Consider the following 23,108-nt stretch of genomic DNA (forward strand, 5'->3'; position numbering starts at 1 on the left):
AGTAGCATCCCTCCAAATGCGCTGGCACTTCCGAATGTGGTGTTGAGCTGACGTGACGGCATTCCGGGATTCGTCCGATGGGAGGAGAGAGGCTGATAACCTAGTGAACATTCAAATGGGGACAAACCAGAAGCGGAAGAAACGTGGCTGTTATGTGCATACTCAACCCAGGGCAGCTGGGAGGACCATGAGGAGGGGTTGGAGGAGCACAGGCAGCGAAGTGTAGATTCCATCTCCTGATTCATGCGCTCCGTTTGCCCATTGGTCTGAGGATGAAACCCAGAAGATAAAGATACCTTGGCCCCAAGCGCGCCACAAAAGTCTTTCCATACCTTCGAGATAAACTGGGGTCCCCTGTCAGATAGAATTTCCCTAGGAATCCCATGGAGCCTAAAAACATGCTTAATAAGCAAAAGAGCAGTTTCCGCAGCAGACGGCAATTTTTTAAGGGGCACAAGGTGACAGGCCTTGGAAAAACGGTTCACGATGGTAAGTATGACTGTGAACCCCTTAGAAGGGGGCAGGCCGGTGACAAAATCAAGAGCAATATGGGACCAAGGACGTCCCGGAACGGGTAAGGGCTGCAAAAGCCCACTGGGAAGTTGATGGCTGGACTTGTTCTTAGCGCAGGAGGGGCAGGCCGAAACATACTCTTTCACATCCTTATGAAGGGACGGCCACCAAAAGGAGCGCCTGATTAATGCCGCGGTCCGACTGGCGCCCGGGTGACCAGAAAAACGGGAAGCGTGAGCCCAATGGATCAGACGGGAGCGAACAGAAGAAGGAGCGTAAATTCGACCCGGAGGACCAGTACCTGGATCAGGATCCGACTGCTGAGCTTTGAGGACCTGGTCAGAGATGTCCCAGGAAACCCCCCCCATGATGCATGAGCGAGGAACTATGGTGTCCCCAATAGGGTCCTCATCATCAGAGGAGAATTGTCGGGAGAGAGCATCTGGTTTCACATTCTTAGAACCTGGTCTATATGAAATGATAAAGTTGAATCTGGAAAAAAAAAGAGACCATCTTGACTGTCGCGGATTCAACCGTTTAGCCGTCTGCAGATAGGATAATTTTTGTGATCGGTCCAAACCACAATCGGAAGCTCAGCCCCCTCCAACCAGTGGCGCCACTCTTCAAAAGCCATTTTAATCGCCAACAACTCCCGGTCCCCCACGTCATAGTTTCTTTCTGAAGGAGAAAGTCGGCGAGAAAAAAAAGCGCACGGATGCATCTTGTGATCAGAAGGCGAGGTTTGAGATAACACCGCCCCCACCCCTGAATCGGAAGCATCCACTTCCAACGTGAATTGCCTAGTGGGGTCTGGCTGGATCAGGACCGGGGCATTAGCGAATTTCTTTTTCAGAGCCGAAAACGCTGCGTCAGCTTCCGGAGTCCAGGAGAACTGGACCTTGGTGGACGTAAGACTGGTCATGGGGGCCGCAGTCTGACTGTAATTACGGACAAACCTTCGATAAAAATTAGCAAACCCCAAAAAACGTTGTAGTTGCTTGCGAGAAGATGGGGTCGGCCAATCCAAAACTGCGCGAATTCTCCCGGGATCCGGCTTCACCTGCCCACTCTCCAAAATGAACCCCAGGAACGAGATGGAAGGCACATGAAACTCGCATTTTTCCGCTTTAACATACAAACTATTTTCTAAAAGACGCTGTAGGACCAACCTTACATGCCGTTTATGTTCCGCCAGGGTCTCAGAAAAAATCAGGATGTCGTCCAGGTAAACAAACACAAATTGATCCAGAAAATCACGCAACACGTCATTGATAAGGGACTGGAAAACGGCCGGGGCATTCGTCAGACCGAAAGGCATGACCAGATATTCGAAATGGCCCAGCGGGGTTTTGAACGCCGTTTTCCATTCATCACCTTCACGGATGCGCACCAGATGGTAAGCGTTTCGTAGGTCCAATTTAGTAAACACGGTGGCACCCTGTACCGGTTCAAAAGCTGATGTGAGAAGGGGAAGGGGATACTTATTTTTAACCGTGATCTGATTAAGACACTTATAATCAATACATGGTCTGAGAGAGCCGTCTTTCTTATACACAAAAAAAAATCCCGCCCCCAGCGGAGACGTGGAGGGGCGAATAATGCCTGCAGCGCGGGACTCGTTAATATATTTTAGCATGCTCTCCCTCTCTGGCTTAGAAATGTTATAAAGTCGACTGGAGGGCAACGGAGCACCGGGAAGGAGATCAATAGCACAGTCATAGGGGCGGTGGGGGGGAAGTGACAGTGCTTTATTTTTCTGAAAAACCATTTTCAAATCATGATATTCAAGGGGAATCTTGGACAGGTCCAGAATGTCCTCCTCATCCTCCCGGGTGATGTCCAATTGTGGAGTCGTCTGGGCGGCCTGTAGACAGGTTGAGTGGCAGGTTCTGCTCCATGATTCCACTCTCCCCTCATTCCAATTAAGGTGAGGATTGTGCTGTCTCAGCCAAGGGAAACCCAGCACCAGAGGGGTCTGCGGAGAGGGAAACACATAGAAATCAAAATCTCACGATGATTTCCTGAAACCAGAAGTTCAATGGGTTTAGTCTGTTGCGAAATGACGGGCAAGACTTCTCCATCCAGGGCGGAAACTTGGACCGGGACGGGAGAGAAATTGTAGGAATATTTAGTTTCTTTACCAAATTTTCATCGATCAGGTTCTGCTCACATCCAGAATCAATTAGAGCCGATACGTTAACTGACCTTTGGTTGATGAAAAGGGATGCAGAAAGAGAAAGTCGGGAGATCAAACTGGAACAGCCACCCACCAGGACTCCCGTTATCACTGGTGGGCTCCGCCTTTTAACCGAGCCGGGCATACGGCGACGAAGTGGCTAGTAACCGCAATAGAAGCAGGCACGAGCTTCTAGTCGTCGTTGTCGTTCTGTGGGGGAAATTCTGGTGCGGCCGATCTGCATGGGCTCCTCGGAAGAAGGCGTGTTCGGGATGGTTTCCATAGCAACCTCTGGTGCGAGTTTGTCTGAAAAAGGCACAGGTTTAAATGCTCTCTTCTCTCGGGACCTTCCTCTAAGTCAGTGCTTCTCAAATAGTGGGGGGCCCCCTTTGGGGGGCGCGGTGCGATACCTGGGGGGGCGCGTGTGATCCTGGGGAACAGGCTTTTTTTTGGCCGAACTAGTATAAAGTGTAATTGCGCACAGTAGGCGGCAGTGGCGCTCTCATTGTTACGTCTGTCACGTTTGCGACAGTGCAACATTTTACGACTTACAAGACAACAGGTTTGCCTTGGTTAGCAGTGTTAAGTCAACAAAAAGCTCAGACTGCGTTCTGTCTATGGCCTCCGTTATTCAACAACCCCCAACATGAAAAAGTTTTTAACAGGGATGAAAAGAAAAGCGGAGAGAGACAAAGATAATGAGACAACAGAAAGTCAACCGAAAGCTAAGAAGAGGAAATACGACGAAGCGTATTTAGCGCTTGGCTTCACTGTGACTACAGTTGGAGAAGAGGAAAGACCGGTGTGTTTGCTGTGTCTAAAAATGCTCGCAGCGGACAGCATGAAGCCAAATAAATTAGCGCGTCACTTAAATACGTTACATCCCAATCACGCCGATAAGCCGCTAGAGTTTTTTCAGCGAAAACGTGCTGAATATTGCCAACAGTCATCCCGCTTTGTGAAGGCTACTTCAGTAACCATCGAGCGCTGCTAGCATCATATAAGGTGGCGTACCAAATTGCGCAGTGCAAAAAGCCCCACACCATAGCAGAGGAGCTGATACTGCCTGCAGTAGACATGGATAGTCACGGTGGGAGTGGGGGGCGCGAATAGTTTTCTTCTTGATATGGGGGGCGTAACGGAAAATAATTGAGAAGCACTGCTCTAAGTCTATTATCGACCTTAATAGCCAAAGCTATCAGGTTCTCCAAACTGGCTGGTTCATCCCTGCATGCCAGTTCATCTTTGAGAGTCTCATTGAGAGCCTGCATGAAAGCCCCTTTGAGAGCTTCGTCATTCCAACCAGACGTGGCTGCTAGAGTGCGAAAATCAATGGCAAATTCAGCTACAGAACGGGACCCCTGCTTCAGGTTCCAAAGCTGATGCGAGATTTCTGAACTGGACTCTGCATAACCAAAAGTTTGCTTTAGCTCGTTCAAGAAGGTAGCAAAAGGTGTTTGTGAAAGAGATGAGAGGCTAAATTTAGCTTCTGCCCATCTCAGGGCTCTTCCCTTCAAAAGTCCGATCATGTAAGCTATCTTGGCGGGGTCATCCGGAAATGAGCCTGGAGCTCTGCAAAATACAATGGAACACTGCAGAATGAATCCTCCACACTTTCCAATCTCTCCCGAATAATGTTCTGGTGTCGGGGGTGAAATCTCACGAGCTCGGAGCGACCCACCTGAAGCCGCTACCGCTATCTGCTCCACCCCCGGAGGAAGGACTGGGGCCGCTGCTCCGGCTGTAATTTGAGGCTGAAGGTTTTGCTCCAGCCTGTGTGATAGTTCCGAGACTGTGGTTCTCAACTGATCCATCAGCTGGCCCTGGAACTCTGCTGGTCTAATAAAGTGCGAAGCATAGCGTCATGGCGGGCTAGGAGTTCTGCTGAACTTAAACCGGGTCTTGTGTGAGAACCTGCTGGGTCAACATGGCTCGATGGTTCTGTCATGCTGGATTTGAGTTTCTTTACCCACATGCAGGTTTAGACATCAGACCGGAAGGTTTTTGGTTCAAAGGTTTATTTACAGTTATTATGGAATATGTTGAGCCTAAGTTGTCCTCTGGTTTCGGGAGCGGCTGGGCGGCTCAGGTACTGCTTGGAGAGGGGAGAGGTTAGTAGGAGCGGGAGTGAGAGGATCTTGACAGGGAAGTGGAGGGAAGGGCTTACAGATCATCTGATGGAGGATTGCCGAGGAGGAGGTAGGATCCGTTGGTGCAAAGGCTCCGAGAAGGTTGCGGGCTCAGGCGGCAGACGAGAGCGTTTAGTCCGGAGGGCGATCGGTGTCAGTGTTCGGGTGGGCGTGGTAACTTAGCTGGATCCAGGCAGAGCATCCAAAATCTGAGAAAAAACAATAAAGATTTACTTAGTCCTTAGTCAACGTGAAGCTTGGCAAACCTTGGGATTGACTCTGACCAACAAGTGGGACCATCGAGCGATGAATGGCTGCTCCACCGCTTCTTAAGAATCCTGCAGCCGATTTCAGAAATCCGCTTCAGGTGCGTCAGCCTGCCGGAACGCTCCCACGAAGATTGTCTATTCGGAGGAGCACTCACACCAACTTGAATCCTAACAGTTGCAGGTTCTCTTTTATTGAAACACCTTTAGTTTCAACACATTTAAATGTGTATTGAAACCTTTAAGTCGGACAACAACTGCAATCAATCAGTGAAGGAACCAGAGAGGCAGAATATACACATCCATTCATATTAGACATGTTGAAAATGTTTTTATCATTTTGGCCAGTAGAGTACAAAGTGAATCACTTGTGATTGATTTTCCACAGAAATTAATATACCTTATTGTTTTAGTGTAATCTCAGATTAATTGAAGAAGGGCAGCTAAACTAACTGATGATCTGTAAATGGTCTTGAAAGATTTGTTGTTGCTCTTTCATTTTATCTCTAAACAAATAATACATTTTTGCTTTGCAAACATTTTGTAAAAGTGACCAAAAACTTTTTGTGATTTTTTTTTTTAACTGTCTCTCAGAGCGTAATGCTGGTCTGTAGGTGAGTCGAGTTTCCAGATGCAAATTAAAGTCAAAACCTTTTTCTAATTTTCTTTCAGAGAGAGACAGAAACTATGATCAAATGGGTGAGGTTGAAGATTCCTCTACCACAATGAAGGTACACAGGAACATTGTAAACATCTGAAATATATAGAAAATAACTTAACCATCAATCCATTTTATGACAATAAAATTAAATATTTTGTGATTTATGTTAAGGTACCCAGCACTGATGATGAACCAAAGGATCTTATCCAACACATGTTGGACCCTGATCCAACATGTGTTGAAACTGATACTGACGATCAACAAGCTGATATAAACGATGAAGGTCAGTAAAATACATGTTCTAATTAAAACTAAGAAGTGCATTTACTGACAATAAATAAAACAGGTTTACATAAATGTGTTATTCTCCTCATTTCTGTTGTGGCTATAACAGCCTCCTCCCCAGTCCATCACTTCGTAGAACTATCCTTTGCTGTGTGTCTCATCCAGCAAGACATTTCTTGAGATGGATGTTTTTTTTTCTTCTTTGCAAAACAGCTCAGTCAATTTAAATTTAGATGATCTGCAAACATGAATTACTGTCTTGTCTAATCTTTTATGTAGCCAAATTCACCAGGTCTATGCTAGAGATAAAATGGACAGATTTTTTAGTACCTGAAGTTATGGTGGGTAAGCAGCTAATGCTGGGTGAAGCAAAATGCTCAAAAGAAGGACCTTTGACCAAAGTTATGGCAGAAAAACTTACAATTGTTTTGTTTAATAGTATAATTTTCAATATTATTTAATACTTTGTTCAAATTAGTTTACAAAACTGTGAGCTAATCTGTGTTGGTTTGTCACATAAAATCCTAGAGATATAGAATTTTATTTTTGTTCTTGGCAAAATGTATTAAAAAAATTGAAGGGATTTGAATACTGTAGAAGCCTAAATTCAGTTTCTGGGGAAATCCTGTGAATTTGCATATCTAATTGTAGTGGAAGATTTGGGGTGTGGCTAAAGACAGGGAGTTGGGCAGTTGGAGTGGAGCCACACAGTTTTTTGACCTTTTTAATTACCTTTTATTAGTGTGGAACATAACATTTTGTGCTGTTTTTATTTCTGAAGTAAACAGTTCAACGTATCAAGAGGATTCAGTCTGTTTTTTCATTTTGGTTTTTTCTGTCGTTGAATAAGATGAAGGGGAAAGACGGACAGCGTCAAGCTTATGACTTCATTAATTAGGAACCTACAAATACTTTTGCTTGACCTCTGTTGCATTCCCTCTATTTAATATATCTGTGGTTTTGGACTTACTGTTAAAACTTAGCAAGTATTAACATTATAATTTTAAATTCATGGAAATGAATTCAGATTTATTGTTTTTGACTAAAATGAGATAACAGACTTTCTTTTTATAACCAGAGTCCAACCTGGAGAGGCTTTTGGAGGAACTGGGATTGGACCAGTTCTACAAGGAGAAACTGTCACTGGGGAAGATACTGGAGATCAATGACAAGACCATCAATGATGAGCCTCCAGAGTGGAAATCAGATCTTCCATGGTATTGTTTAAAGAAACTGATGATGGTGAATGTAACAGCTAGAAAGATAAAATCAGTTTCAATGTCTAACCAAGACGATGAATTAGAACCTGATGAATTAAATTTTTATGATGTTCTTACCAGTTCAAATGAGGATGACTTTCCAAATCCTCTGGATATAATCACTGCTCTCTTTCTGTGTTCTGATGGGTTTGTTCAGCAAGAACTGGCTCTAAAAATGTCCATGTGTCAGTTCTCTGTTCCTCTGCTGCTTCCTAACTGTGATACACAGCAGTGCACCCTCATGCTGTGGGCCATGAGAGACATTGTTAAGAAGTACAGACCTTCAAATCTTGCAGAATCAAAAGGCTTCATGGAAGAAAGAATAGTTCTTTCTGAACTTCCAATGATCTCATTTGTGAGACTGGGTGAGTGCTCTCTGTCCAAATCTGAGATCCTCAACAAACTTTTAAACAACCCAGATGACACGTTTGTTCACCACAACATGGAGTGTGGAGACATTGAGAGAAGAATATCCAATGGACTGACTGAACTGACCTGGTACCTTCCCTGTGGAAACAAAAACATGGACATCTTCAGTGAACCAGTTGCTATAGCTAACCTTCGTGGAGACATTGCTTCATTTGAAACTCAATTCTCCTTTTTGTGTCAGACATCTGCTGCAGTTTTTGTTTTCTTTGACCAGCTGGACTCTGACTGCAAACTGCTGATGAACAAAAACCACAAAGCAAAGATTTTTTTAGTAGGAAACAAACAGAGCAAGAACTTCAGAGTTGATTTTGTTCAAAAATTGGCAACAAGTCTGGCTTTGACAAACAAAAACATTCTAATAGACAAACAAACAAATGATGCAGATTTTGTTAAACTATTGAGGAAAAGAGTCAGTGATGTAATTAAACCAGAGAAGAAGATGTCTGTAGAGCAGATGGCTGATGTTGCACATGAACTGGGAATTTTAGTTGATGAAGATTCTCCAGAGTGTCAGGATGGAAAGAAGAAAGCTGATGAAATCACTGCAGAGATTAAAGACATAATGAAATACAAAAGATCAACTTCTGTTACAGGGTCAAATATGGAAGGAATTGACTTGTTTGGAAAAGGAAGAATTTCGTCTTCGAAAAGTTGGTTCAGAAAACATTGAAAATTACAAATGTAAACTTCAGCACGAGAGAGAAAAACTGAGGAAAAAGCAAAATGATTCTGCAAAGTCCAAAGCAATGACCTGCTTCATTAGTGCAATATCCAGCACACAAAGAGAGAGATGTTACTTTCTGAAATGGCTAAGAATGAACCTTGACAACTTGTCTCGAATCAAACTTTCTGGCCTCAGGGAGCTTTACAAGGAAAAATCCAAAGATTCTGAGAACAAAGAAGAGATAAAAAAAATTGACCAACAACTTTCCAGCAGCTCACTGGGAGTTCAGCACTTCTTCCGTGAAATGGGTCAGATCTATGAAGCTTCTCTTTACCTTCCACAAACAGATCCATCACGTCAACAACTGCAACATCTGCCCAAACTCTGTGCTCAGTTGTTGCTGGATGGATTTCCTATTGAGCTTGTAGATGGAGATGCTTCCAACATTCCTCTCAGATGGGTGAGTGATGTTCTCTCTCAGCTCAATGACTTGGTGTCTCCAAACAACAAGATACGGGTCGTCACAGTTCTTGGAGTTCAGAGCACAGGGAAGTCCACTCTCCTTAACACCATGTTTGGAGTCCAGTTTGCAGTCAGCAGTGGTCGATGCACTAGAGGTGCCTTCATGCTGCTCATCAAAGTCAATGAAGACTTGAAGAAAGTTCTCAACTGTGACTTCATGATGATCATCGACACTGAAGGCTTAAAGTCACCAGAGCTAGCACAGCTGGACAACAGCTATGAGCACGACAATGAACTGGCAACACTTGTTGTTGGGCTGAGTGACATCACCATTATCAATATTGCCATGGAGAATTCAACAGAGATGAAAGACATCCTGCAGATAGTGGTGCATGCTTTCCTCAGGATGAAGGAGGTCGGCAAAAAGCCTCAATGTCAGTTTGTTCACCAGAACGTTTCTGATGTTTCAGCCCATGAGAAGAACCTGAGAGACAGGAAGCTGCTGTTAGAACAGCTGGATGAGATGACCCAGGCAGCAGCTAGAATGGAGAAGAAAGAGGAAAACAAGAGCTTCACTGATGTGATGGAGTATAATCCAGACACTGGGAACTGCTACATTCCTGGACTCTGGAATGGAAACCCACCAATGGCTCCAGTCAATGCAGGATACAGTGAGACTGTCTATGAACTCAAGAAAAACATCATCCAACAGCTGGGAAAGTGTGGCTCAACTTCTAATGACATCTTGGAGTTCAGAGAGTGGATAACCAGCCTGTGGAACGCAGTAAAACATGAAAACTTCATCTTCAGCTTCAGAAACAGCCTGGTGGCTGATGCTTACATGAGGCTCTGCACAGAGTACAACCAATGGGAGTGGGAGTTCAAAAAGGAAATGTACAAATTGGTCACCAAAGCAGAGACAAGAATTTCCAATTTTGGTTCATTTACTGCAACATATGCAATATCTGACATGAATGAATTTATCACTAATTTGAAAAGTGAAGCAATCACAGAGCTGATCAAGTGGGAGACAAAGATCCTTGAAAACCTGAAGAAATACTTTGATCAGCCAGAAGGTCATGTTTATCTGGCTGAAGGATACAGAGAGGATTTCTCCAACAGCATCAAGAGTCTTCGACGAGAAACTGAAAGATCAATGTTCAATCAGATCACAGCAGCTGCTGATATTAAGAAGGGATCGAAAGAACTTGAGAAAATCAAGGCCACTTATAGAGAAAGAATTGAGAAAGCAGTTTGTGATTTAATTGATGAATGTCGTAAGAAAAAAGTTCAAATGATGGACAAAGAGCTTGATGAAAGTTTTAATAAGATGTGGACTGAAATAATGAACAGTTTGTCTTTCTCTAAACAACAGACTTCAAATATTTTCACCAGTGTTTCCCATCAGTTACGAACAAATCTTTCACACAAAGGAAGCCATGCATGTGAACTGCTGAGTGAAAAAAACCTCAAATACTGTGGACTGGAGCCTTTTACATACACAGAAAAGGGATGGAGAAGCCAAGTAAAAGGATTCTTTACAAATCATAAAACGGAAAGAGAATTGGCTGACAGCATCATCTCTGCTTGCAATGAGTGTATTACTGATAAAATCAAAAGAAAAACTAACTATCATGATACTTACATCCAGGAGATTCTTCACATCATTGATGAGAGGCTGAACAAAACTGATGTTGACACAGACATTGAGTTTGAAGTGTCTCTGAAACAACACATCTGTGGATCTGCAGCCAGAAAGTTTCAGAAAATGCATGAAGATTTTATCCAAGAAAATGATCCTTATAAATGTCTGCAGAAAAACAAAGAAAGGTTTTGCACAGATTTCAAAGATGTTTTCCACAAACGAGATCAATACCAGAAAAAAGCTGAAGAATTCACTAATCAGTGTCTGAAACCTGCTGTTGAAAACTTCATCTATTCTTCTCTTGGTCCTGATATTGTTGATAAAATGATGACAAAAGAGGAGTTCAGCACACGAATGTCCTTCCAGTATTACATTTTACTGGATCTGATCTCAAAAAGTGACTTCGTAAGCTTTCTGGGCTACATTTGCTCATATGAGGATCATGTAAAATGGTGGATATCTAATAGAATTAAGGAGTTTTTCTCCTCTGAGTCTACAATTTGTGAGTTGGAGGACAAACATCTTAAGTTTTGCATCGACCACATAAATGATGCCATTAAAAAGGCAAAAACAGAAAAGACTGACAGTCTGAGGACATTTGTTGTCAAGATCTGCAAAGAACTTGGTGATAAACTGGTAATTTCCCAGGATGCTCTTGATGCCTTCATGGTTCTGAACAAATCTGACCAGGAACAGTTTGCTCACTGGCTCAACATGTGTGTGGAAGAAATGACAGAAACTCTTAGAGGAGAGTTTGAAAAGATAACGTTTGAAACACAACTCTCACGTCTCCACATGAAACCAGAGAATGAGCTTTTTAACAGAGTGATTGGTTGTGGCAAACAGTGTCCATTCTGCGAAATACCTTGTGATGCAGGTGGAGAAAAACACACTGAACACTTTGCTTCTTTGCATCGACCAAATGGATTAGGTCAGTGCAGGGATAAAGAGTCTAGAAAACTCTCGACTGACATCTGCTCTTCTCTTGTTATCAGTGACAAATGTTTTCGCTGCAGTGCCACAAAGAATGAATGGCATCCTTACAAAAAATATGCGACGATTTACCCAGACTGGAAAATTTGTCCAGATGTGAGCTATGAGGCGTCAGATTATTGGAAATATGTGATGAACAAATACAACAAGGAATTTGCTCAAGTATACGATTCAGAGCCTGCTAACATTCCTAATGCTTGGAAGAAAATCACAAAAAAACAGGCAGTAAAAAGCCTCAACAAATCATTCTACATCAAGTTGAATGTTTTAAACCCAATGAAATCATTCTTCAAGTTGTTGTCAACTTGAAGAATGAAATCAACATTCATGTTCATTCAACTAAACATGAATAATTCATGTTTAGTTGTAAGAACACAATTGGTTCTTGCATGTATAGATTTTTTTGACCTTTTTTTGAAAGGCCAAATTCACACGTTGGACTCACCTCTTTAACAAAAGCCAATATAAACAGCTTCACCTTAATTTATTGCAGCTCCTTATTTTCTTCATTGATCATTTATAATTTTAGCATTTTGTTATTCTGTTATTTTATTAACTTTTGTTTGCAACATATCTTGTTTGAAAATATTTACACTCTTGTTGAAAGATTGCATGTTTGCTTCCACATTAGATGGATAATTGGAGAGTTAACTTTTCCCTCAGGAACTCACACATATTAAAGACCTCTAACTTTCTAGTTTGTGAAAAAGATCAACTGTGATCATTTGATGATTGGTAACCTCATAGACCAGAAGTTTTAATAGCATGATTGTTGTAAAATAATCTGGTTTTGGCGGGACTTGGACATTTCCAGTAAAAAAAAAAAAAAATTAGTTTGCATTTAACCTTAAAATTGAAACACAGGTTTCAATTTTGAACAATAAATGAACAAATTTATTGTTCATTGTTAACAACTCAATGCAATCAATTCTCCATTATCATCAGTCAATCAATTAAATTTTATTTGTATAGCACATTTCAGCAAGGCATTTCAAAGTGCTTTACATCATAAACACAAGAACACAAAGTCATGCAACATAGACAATACATTGTTACATATTAGATGTAAGAGCCAAATGATCTAAATGAGCATTTCCTGTGGCACAGCTGTGACAGTTAGTGGTGGGTGTGTCGTAAGTGGGCGTGACTGTCACTTAGTATGAATGAGAGCCGTATTGACACGCTGGTTCACTATGTAGAAGGAAACGGGTGCGCCAGGTGGAGGGTCATAATTTCTGTTGACAATGTTAAATATTGTTTATTGTTAGCATCATTATGGTTTAGCCTGGTCAGCATGTGTCAGTTTTAAAGTCTGAAGTATTTAAGCTGATGTATGGAATAAATTGATGATAACAACAACAAAGAAACCACTGGAAGTTATTGGAACACGCGTCATGACAGCATCAAACCTACCCAGTTAACCCTGTGCGACCTTCTACATTATTGTTAGTTTTTACCGCACGATTATTACATTTCAAAAACAGTTCTAAACAGGTGTGTTTTTAGTTGAGATTTAAAGGAAGTTAGGGTTTCCGCTGTTTTACAGTTTTCTGGAAGTTTGTTCCAAATTTTTGGTGCATAGATGCTGAAAGCTGCTTCTCCTCTCTTGGTTTTGGTTCTGGGGATGCAAAGCAGACCAGAACCAGAACCTGAGAGGTCTGGAAGGTTGATACAACAACAGCAGATATTTGATGTATTGTGGTGCTAAACCGTTCAGTGATTTATAAACTAACAACAGTATTTTAAAATCTATTATTTGAGCTACAGGGAGCCAGTGGAGGGACTTTAAAACTGGTGTTATGTCTCTATCTTCCTGGTTCTAGTGAGAACGCGAGCAGCAGACTGTAACCCACTGAATAACATCATTCAGTGGGTCATTGCTGCAAAGTCAATCACTGGATCAATTTACTGAGTTTCCTTAGATAGAAAAAGTTTCATTAAAAAAATATCAATCTGAACGCAGCTGATTGGTAAAATTAGAATTTATTTAATTTTAAATCTGATGTGGTTGAACTGATTATGTATTTCTGTATATTAAATGGATTTGGTTGAGATTACATTTGCTATGAATTAGTGCTAGAACAATAAACTTAACTGAATTAAGATTGATGTCAAGTTATTTTTGTTGTGGTTATTTTTGCTGTATGGGTGAAGGAATGTTATTAAATAAATGTTCTTATATTTAATTTGTTTGATTGGCATGTTCAGTGTCATTTTCAGACATAGTGTTTGTTTGCATTAAAATGTCATTTATTCTTTTCCTTTGTTTCATTTAGTCACATTCATAAGGATTTAGGGTTTACAAACATCTAGTTCTGGGTTTTATCGTGAGTTTTTCTCAGAATTCATTCAAATGTATTTAGGTTTTTATCCTCAGCATTTATCATCAAATATAACAGAAACATTCAGTTCAACTCAATTCAAAGTTTTTACATGACTTGCTTTTTGTCAGATCTTTAGTTCTGTGTTGACTTGATGTGTTGTTGTGATAATTATGTAAAATGTTTTTATTTCCAACTAAATGTCATAGCAGCTGATTCTCTATTCTTGTGTAAACAAATAAAAAGCTGCTCATTTTTTGTTAAAATAAATTATATTCTACAAATAAAGAAATAGGACATCTTGTTTATGACATGCTTAATAAAATATATTGTTGTGGATCTACAGACCTCTTTGTTAAAATGTTATCAGAATTAATGAAAAAGAACTTCATAATAATATTTGCTGTCTATTTAAAAATTATCTTGTATTTAAATCAGGTGCCAAATAACAGTTTCATCAGTCTGATATTATCTTGCTACTTTAGTTAAAACAATGTGTCTGTTGTACATTAAAGACCAATAATAAGCTGCACACTAACAGCCCAACCTGATCTCTGGCTGTGTTGGATCAACAACAACAACTCTTTAATCATGAGTCCATGAATCCTTAAGGAAGAGTTTCATTCCCTCCTCAAGACAATTAATGATAAATTCTGGCACTGGGTGCAACACAAAATCAGTAAACAGTTGATGTCAGCAGAAAAAGATGTATTTTATTTTACAGTTCAGTTAAAACCTCAATCACAGAAGACAGAAAACACTGAAAAGCTTTAAGCTTCAGGGTCTCCAAAGCTAAAACATAAACTAAACATCATCTTTAACTATAAAACACTTTCTATAGGAGAACTGAAAAAGGTTCAACACCTGAACTCCCTGTCTGATCACAAAACAGGAGAAAACGTAGAATAAAAATGGCAGCTTCCACTGTGAATAGAAACACATTACTTTAGTTATGAGCCTTAATTCTTTCCAATGAAGCTGCAGAAATCCCCACAAACAGTCAGCAGACAAACAAGATCATTGCAGATCAAGGAGCTTTCATACATTTCACCTGTTGCAGCCAGGAAGAACTGAAACATACACAGAGTGAGAGTGCTCTCATAAAGATAGAGCGCCCCTAGAGGTCAGAGACTGCCTGAAGTTTCAAATAAACCAGCAGCAAAGAAAATTAATTTGAATGTGAATTATTTAATCAGGTGGCAGAGGATGGAAAAAAATGACTCAGAAGAAAATACGGATCTTAACACTGAAACACAGTAACTTCTGAAGTGATGGACAAGTGATAAAGGTAAATAGAGTTTACCTTTGATAAGCTCTATTTCAATGTTTATCAGTTTGGTTAATCTCAAGTCTTTAATATTTCTTTCTCTTGTATTTCTATAAAGTATTTTACTAGAGTAAATCATCCATCCATTTTCTAACAGCCTGGTACCCGGTGGTGTCAGGAGGTCCTGGTGCTGATCTACAGTGAACGTTTTGGGTGAGAGGCGGGGTCACCCTGGGGTCACCCTGGACAGACAGAAGGCAGTCTTGCTCATGTAAAGAATATGTAAAATTATGAATATCTGATAGAATTAGGGAGAGACTTTCCTCTAATTCTGGAGTTCTTGAGTTTGAGGACCAACATCTTGAGTTCTGCATCGATCACATAGATGCTGCCATTAAAAAGCAAAAACAACAAAAACTTCCACTTTCGGGTCATTTGTTGCAAATATCTGAAAAGAACTGGGTGATAAACTGGTGATTTCCCAAGATGCTCTTGATGCCTTCTTGATTCTGAACGATGCTGACCAGGAACTGTTTGCTCAGTTTCTCACTGTGTCTCTTGAGGAAATGACAGAAGCTCTCAGAGTCAAGTTTAGATCCACAAGTTTTGACACAAAACTCTCAGTCCTCCGTATGAAACCAGAGAATGAGATTTTCACCAGAGTGATTGGATGTGGCCAACAGTGTCCATTCTGTACATTTTGCCTCCCTGCATCAACCAGAAGGTTTAGGTCTGTTAGTTTCTTTACACTCAAATAAACTCAACAGACTTCTGCTCTTCTCTTGTTATCAGAGATTCTAGTTTTTGCAGTAGAGCCATAAATGATGAATTCCATCCTTAAAAAGAAAATAAAGAAATATTCTCAGATTGGGAAATTCGTCCAGACATGAATCTGAAGGCATCAGATTATTGGAAATATGTGATGGCCAAATACAACAAGGAATTTGCAAAGAATGTGATTCAGGACCTGCTGACATTTCTGATTATTGGAAGAAAATCACAAAAGAACAGGCAAAGAAAAGCTTCAAGGAGTCATTTCACATCAAGTGAAATATAAGTAATGCTTAGTTATAAGAACACAATTATTTCAGTTATTATTTCCCCTTTTTTGAAAGCAAACCTAATTTAAATTTGGGGCTCATCTCTTTGACTGAAGATAGAATAAAACACTTAAAGTCTTTTTTCCTATATCTCTTTTTTTCAATCAAAAATAATTTATAGGTAATGCTTTTTATTGTTCTGTATAACATTTGACCAAATGAAATACTAAGAAGACATGTTTATGATTTCAAGTTTCTCTATGAAGTGGGTTACTTTGGGATTATGTTTTGCCTTGTTAGGATATTTGTTGTCCTTCAGTTCTATATTAATAAACTGAATTGAATCTGGGAAAAATAAAATAAAAAATAAAAAGAAAAAGAAAACAAATGCAGACCTGTTCTCGGCATTAGCTGTAGTTAAAATTGTTTTTTTCAGTAAATAATATAATAGGTCTTTTTGTTTATGATAAGTTGAAAGTCCAGCTGTTTGGTAGCAAGAAAAATGTCCATAAGTTTTTCCTTTCATTTAAAGAATGACTGGATGCCAGTTGATGCTGAGACATATAAATAATGTGGAATAAAAATAGAAAACAAGCTTTCATTCAAGTTACATATCGTCAATGTTGCAAATAAGTTCAAAATCAAAACAGGGTTTTTGGGGTAGATCTTGCTTTTCTTTCAGCCCAAGAGGCTACGCTCACACATCAAGTTTATATTTCAGCTTGTCAGACGAGATGCAAAGTGCATCATAACATTTTGTATTAACAGTGAAAGGATGCTGGAGTTTTTGGACTTACAGGGAGCGTTTTTTTCCACCAGGAGGAGCCATGAGGAAGCTGTCTGGAGGAGAGTGGTCCCCTTATGACTTTATTCTTGAGTTTGGAGAAAATAATTAAATCTTATCCTGACCAATAACCTCAGTCATACTTGATTTACTGTCCTCTGCTGCCTTTTTGTCAAACTTCTCCTTTCAAAACATTTGGCTTTGCATCCTCAGCTGTTGTGCTGTGCAGCTATTTCTACTGCCTTGAACACTGCTGCCACCTAGTGACCGGAAGCTTGTTCTTCATCAGTTCAGCATGAATATGAATTTATAAAGTCCTGCTTCTCACGACCCCCTTTACACCTCTCCTTTCCTGTAGGGACACGGGCCCACTATTTGAAAACAAAACATAAAATTTGTCTGGAACATCATAGAATCACCATAATAAGCAAGAAGAATCAGTGTACAAGTAGATGGAAGAAGCACCACCATTGGTAACCCATTATACTGCAATGTTGATGTTTAACCATTATGACACGGGAAAGTGACTGAAAACATTCATTTATCATTCTGAATTTGTGATGCAATAGCAGACAAGGTATTTGCATTTTCATTATTTCAACTTTATTAATGGCTGTGGACAATATGTTGATCTAATAAATCAGGATTTTTCTTCTATAACCTTCAAGAAAATAAAACATTAATGAGTCTCTGTGTTTTTATTCTTTACATCTACCAATGAAGGCCAATTAGTAGCCAAGGACAAAATGATTAAAAAAGGAAAATAAAAAGCTTTCCAATCATGCTTTCCACCTTCCAGGAAGAGGACAGACTTTTTTTCCCCCACTCAGAGATGAAATTATTTTTGTGGAAAATAAACAAAATCACTAGAGCTTTTGACAATATTGGTTGAATAATGAGTTGTCACAATGTCCCTCTTACGGGCTAAACAATAACATTCAACAAAATAAGATAAAGGACGTTTAATTGTTAGAAGAAAACGTGAGGGTTAATACACTATAAATGAGTGCAGTTTTCAAATAATATGTGAATATTAATAAAGTGTGACCGTAATAAGATGTTGAAAATGAGTTATGGGTATATAAATGTTAAAACAATATTCTCTATAGTTGAAGTAATGGACCACACAGCCAAGGACCTCAGACAAGGAACACAGCAGCAACCATAGGTGATCAGGAGAGCAAAGATGATGTTGTCCACTGCTCCAAGGGTTGGATTCCCCAGACTGCTCCTGCACCTCGTTCCATCAGGCGATGTGTGATTTAGCACAAAGACACAACAGAGATCTCCAAAAATATCAAGAACCCCCCTTTTTCTGCTAGTAACATGTCCAGTGCTATCCTGTTTTGAAGAGCCATCAATAGGTGGGGGCTAACTGTTCTGACAAACCTTCAATTGCTTCTCTAGTTAAATTAGTTAACCTCAGCACATTATAATGAATATAATTTATTCTGTTGACATTTTTGTTGGGTGTCATCCATAGGAAAATACTCTCAAAACCTGCAGCAACTTGGTCCACTAGTTTGTATTGGTCTGGAACTTACCGGGCAGGAACAGCGATGCTGTCAATATAAGTGGGTGAATATGTGGTAAAATCAAATGCGCTGCGCTTTACTCGTGAGGAGATGCTGTCAATCAGGGGTTGTTGTTCTCCTACCATTATGGCATAGGCTCTAAGTCTGACTATAGCACAAATGCCTTTCATGTATGTCTCTATTCTAACAAATAGTTTACGCCCAAACGGCCAGTCCAATCTCTGCTCGTGTCTCAACACGAAACTATCCTCTGCTACCAATTGTTGTGAAAAACATGATGTATTCTAAACCGATAGACCAAAAACGTGCAAGCGCACGAGCAGCAAATCAGCCAACACAAAGCAATCAGACTTTACTTTTTTATTCTTTTTTAGCGCTAAAAAAGAGACGCTTACCATCACAGACTAGAAGTGAAAACCAGGGGCCACGAGTCTAAACAGAATAATAATAAAAACGGGAAGATTTGTTGCTTATGACCTAAGAACACGCCCAGTGGTCATCCAATGTCCTGCGTCACCTAAAACTCTACTTCCTTGGAGATGGGAGTGAGGAGATGATTCAGTTTCTGTATCTGTTTGCAAATACCAAGGCCTTTGTGTGAAAGTATGAGAGTGTAATGTGTGTAGAAGCGTATGTGTGTATTTGACCTTGGTAAGCGCCTCAACAACTGTTAGAGAACTGAATCAATAAACAAAATAAATGTGTCCAAACAAGATTCTCAAAAAGTGTGCCTTGTGTCCTTCAGTTCAGTTTCAGTGTTTCCTGATACTGCTTGCACAGTTTGTCACAGTCATCATCTTTGGTCATGTGCTCTACAAACTGACGGACTCCACTCTCTAAGACTTTGTAATATCGTTTCAATTCCTCCAACTCGAGCTCCAACTGTTTCACCACTTGGTCATGTTCCTCTTCAGCTTCTCTCAGCAGTTTCTCATACTCTGCCTTAACAGCTGTTATTTTCTCCTCCAGTTTGTTCTCATAGTACTGTTTGATTTGTAATTCTCTGTCATCCAACATCTTCATAGGTGTCATTTGAGTAGAACTGTCCTCCATTGTCATCTACCATCTTCTGGATCTTCTGCAGCAGAGTCAGAACTTGTCGACGATCACTAACTTGGAGGTTGTTGAACAAATGGTATGTTTCCAGCTTTCTTTAATATTTCTTTCAATTCAGGTCCAGCATTCTTTAACTTCTGATCAAAGTCTGACTGAACCTCATCTCCATGGGTAAAGAGGATCAGGGTGTACTTCCAGGCCTCCTCTCCAAAGATTTCCTCCACCTTCATCACAGCCTCTCTTTCCTCTGCTGTGAAACGTCCAAATCTGATAACCAGTAGAATGGCATGTGGGCCTGGTGCCGTCATGTTGATGCATTTTGAGATTTCTCTCTTCACTATTTCCTCAGACTGATTGGTGTCAAAGAGACCAGGAGTGTCGACAACAGAAACCATCCTGCTGGAGACCATTTCTCGTTGTTTGGAGCATTCAGCAGTCTCTGCAGATGGAAAATACAAATTTATAGGCAAAATTAACAAATATGGAAGTGAATGACATGCAATTAAACTATTGTCCAGGTTCTATATTTCATTGTTACCTGAGGAGTGGTTGGTTGGTGCTCTGAAGGCTTCTCTTCCTAATATGGTGTTACCACTGGAGCTCTTTCCTGCACCAGTTTTTCCAACAAGAACTAGTCTGAAGTCTGGAGCATCTGAAACTGAACCAACAAAGAATGAAAAGTATATAAATATATTTCTATTCATCTCTTCCTCCATACTTTGTAGAACTTCATCAATTCTCATTTAAATTTAGGTCTGGATTGTGACAATAATTTTAACCAAATTTTTAGCTTTCTAGCTGAATATGAACATCCATCTCAGTCCCAAATCTTTATGAGACATAGATTTTTTTTCCCTCAACACATGTATGGTAGTTTTCCCCTTAGTAGTTTTCAATATAGTCAAAAAAGTTAAATTTTATATTATGCCTCCAGAACACCTTCTTCCACATGTTTGCCTTTTCTTCTCTATGACTTTGAACAAACTGCAAACATTTCTTCTTTTGACCATCTCTACAGATCCTCTACAGTTAAGGTGAGTCTCTTGGCTGCTTCTCTCCATCCTGTCAGTTTAGGTTGACGACTTGAAATGATAAATCTTGAGGTGTGCTTTAATCTTTCCATTATCTTTCTCCCAATCTGCCTGCCTTATTGTTTGGTCTTCATGACGTTCTTTTTGTTCACTAATGTTTTATGACAAAAATGAAGTCATCAAACAAAGCCTGGATTTACTGAATCTTTCTTGAGTTGTACTTTTCTCCTATTGCCATTTGAGGACAGGTGGAGTACAACCTGGACAAGTTGCTACTCTATCATAGGTCAACAGAAAATTCGTCTCATTTCCTATTCTTGGTTGAAAATATTCTCAAACTGAAATCTGCCAGCGACATTAATAATTTCTTAAGTGTTTATGTAGCTGAATGTAACGACATAATGGAGGTCATATAATTGAGAAAAGAATAACTAAAAAGGATTTTTTTCTTACCTTGAGAATTGTATTGCAAAGCTACAGGTAAGCAAATATTAGCATGAAAGTGTCAACAACATTTTTCTCCCAATCTGTCAGCCTTGTTGCTTGGTTGAGGGACTGATATGGTCAGCAGCAAACATGAAAGTCATCCCTGGAAACCAGAGCCTTTCTTGCACGATTTATTCTTTCAATAACATAAAGAAATTAATCCCTCAAATAAAACTAAAGCTCCAAGTTATCTGCTCTCGCCGACTTTTTACTTTTGTGTTATTGAAAATGTAATTTACATAACTCAGGATTTTCAAAGAATGTATTTTGTGTCTGCGATGGCAACAGATTCCCTCTTTAGAATCGATAAAGTACATGATAATTTGGAACAGCATGTAAACAATATTAAATCGGATGCATTAGTGTTTTGTGCACAAATAAATATGTATGATATTGGAATTTAAGAAATATTTCAACATAGTTCAATGAACAGGGAAGGCGATTTCCAAGTACGTTTCAAGAGACTAAATTGCTGGTGTCTCCGTCTTGCCTGGTGATTTAGTTCATCATCCTACATCACTCACAATGACAGCTGGAGATGGGCACCATTTGACCAAACGACTTCAACAAAATGGTGCTGTAGTTTAGTTTTTTTTCCCCGACATTGTGAGTTCTCACCTTGATGATTTCAGAAATATATGATTCACTGTTAACCTTGATACCTACATACCAAAATTTAATTCTTCCACATTAATGTAAGTTTTTTTAAAATTTATCCCATGCGTTTAACACATTTTACATTATTTTATCTAATTCCTTAGTTATAATTTTCAATACCAGTATTTAGTTTAGTTTTGTCATTGTGCTGAATATCCTTCAATAAAGACAAAATTCATTCACAGCAACTAAGAAAATAATAATATAAAATGTGAGACCAAACCTGATGGAGGTTCTTCTTTGCTCATTCTGCGGACAAGTCCCTTTGCGGGGCCTGGAGACAGAAACGGTAGTGCAATTTATTTAATAATAATAGATAATATTTTCAAATTCCCAATAGGCAACACACCAAGGTCACTCCTCCCTGCAAGGGGATATTTATAAATTTCAATGCCTGTTTTGTACTGTAACCGAACTCCGTCTCACATACGGCTCAAACGGACACATTTATCAGGAATGACAACAGAACTTAGACTCAGGAACCAAAAGACGATTAAATCCTTTTTAAAGTTATTCCATAATCTGAACGCGTCTTATGAACTATTCAGAAGTTATTCTAAACCAATCACAACAATAAAAACACGTAAAAGATTCTCAAACTCACCTTTCTCTCTGCTGTCCGTCATCCCAACAGCACACTGTGAAGTTTTATTTCAGTCATTTACTGCTCAGAATCAGCGACACTTGATCGAGGTTTTGGCCATTTCCGGTGATACACCGTCAAAATAAAATAAAGCAAGTAGGTCAATAAAGAACTATTTTTCTCTCCAAGTAAATTGTATAAACTCAGCTAATCATATAACATTTACAAACTATAAATTTGTAACTAAATATCTTTCACCTCTATCTCTATTTATTTTACTTTAATTACCTCCAAATAAATGTATTAACAAACATTTATTTTGTAGGTTAAATAGAAGTGAAAACATTTTATTTAGTTTTATTATCATTTTCAATCAGTCTTAATTACTTTAGACAGTAACAAACTGAATCAATAAAAAGTTGAACGAGGAATTTTACTTTGAAAGACGTCAGGTGACGTTGCCTGACAACAACTTTTATAGACAAAAGTTGTGAAAAATGTGACGCCATCTTGGTCAGAGTTGTTGTCGAGACATTCTGTTTCAGTGATTTCAGTTCGTCTCATCCTATGAAGAGAGGTAAGTGGACCGTTTGCAGGACGCAACAGAACGGATGAAATCTACCTGAGAGATTTTTATTCTCAACATTTACATGTGTTTATTTTTATGTCAAGTTAAAAGACGGAGGAGAAAACGAAAGCTGAGAGATGGAGTGTGTTCAGCTCAGATCCAGACAGGAGACATCTTGAGCCTTAATCGTTTGGTGGAAATCAGTAAGTAATAAAGCTCTAAGTAATAAATAAATAATAAATAAATAAATAAATTATATATATATATATATATATATATATATATATATATATATATA

General features: G+C 39.5%; 1 long non-coding RNA gene and 2 pseudogenes across 1 annotated transcript; 1 reads left to right on the plus strand and 2 right to left on the minus strand.

Moving 5' to 3' along the window:
* Positions 1–4,567: 4,567 nt before the first annotated feature.
* LOC129355674 (uncharacterized) lies at positions 4,568–5,362 on the minus strand. The gene is made up of 3 exons (XR_008605300.1): positions 5,103–5,362; positions 4,857–5,027; positions 4,568–4,781 (listed from the first exon to the last, which is right to left on the minus strand). It is a non-coding gene; the product is annotated as an uncharacterized LOC129355674 (long non-coding RNA).
* A 343-nt stretch (positions 5,363–5,705) lies between these two features.
* On the plus strand, positions 5,706–14,110 carry LOC129355667 (up-regulator of cell proliferation-like; annotated as a pseudogene).
* A 4,664-nt stretch (positions 14,111–18,774) lies between these two features.
* On the minus strand, positions 18,775–22,322 carry LOC129355659 (GTPase IMAP family member 4-like; annotated as a pseudogene).
* Positions 22,323–23,108: the final 786 nt, after the last annotated feature.

This window comes from Poeciliopsis prolifica, unplaced genomic scaffold (genome assembly GCF_027474105.1).
Source record: "Poeciliopsis prolifica strain line A6 unplaced genomic scaffold, Auburn_PproV2 SCAFFOLD140, whole genome shotgun sequence".
Lineage (NCBI taxonomy): Eukaryota > Metazoa > Chordata > Actinopteri > Cyprinodontiformes > Poeciliidae > Poeciliopsis > Poeciliopsis prolifica.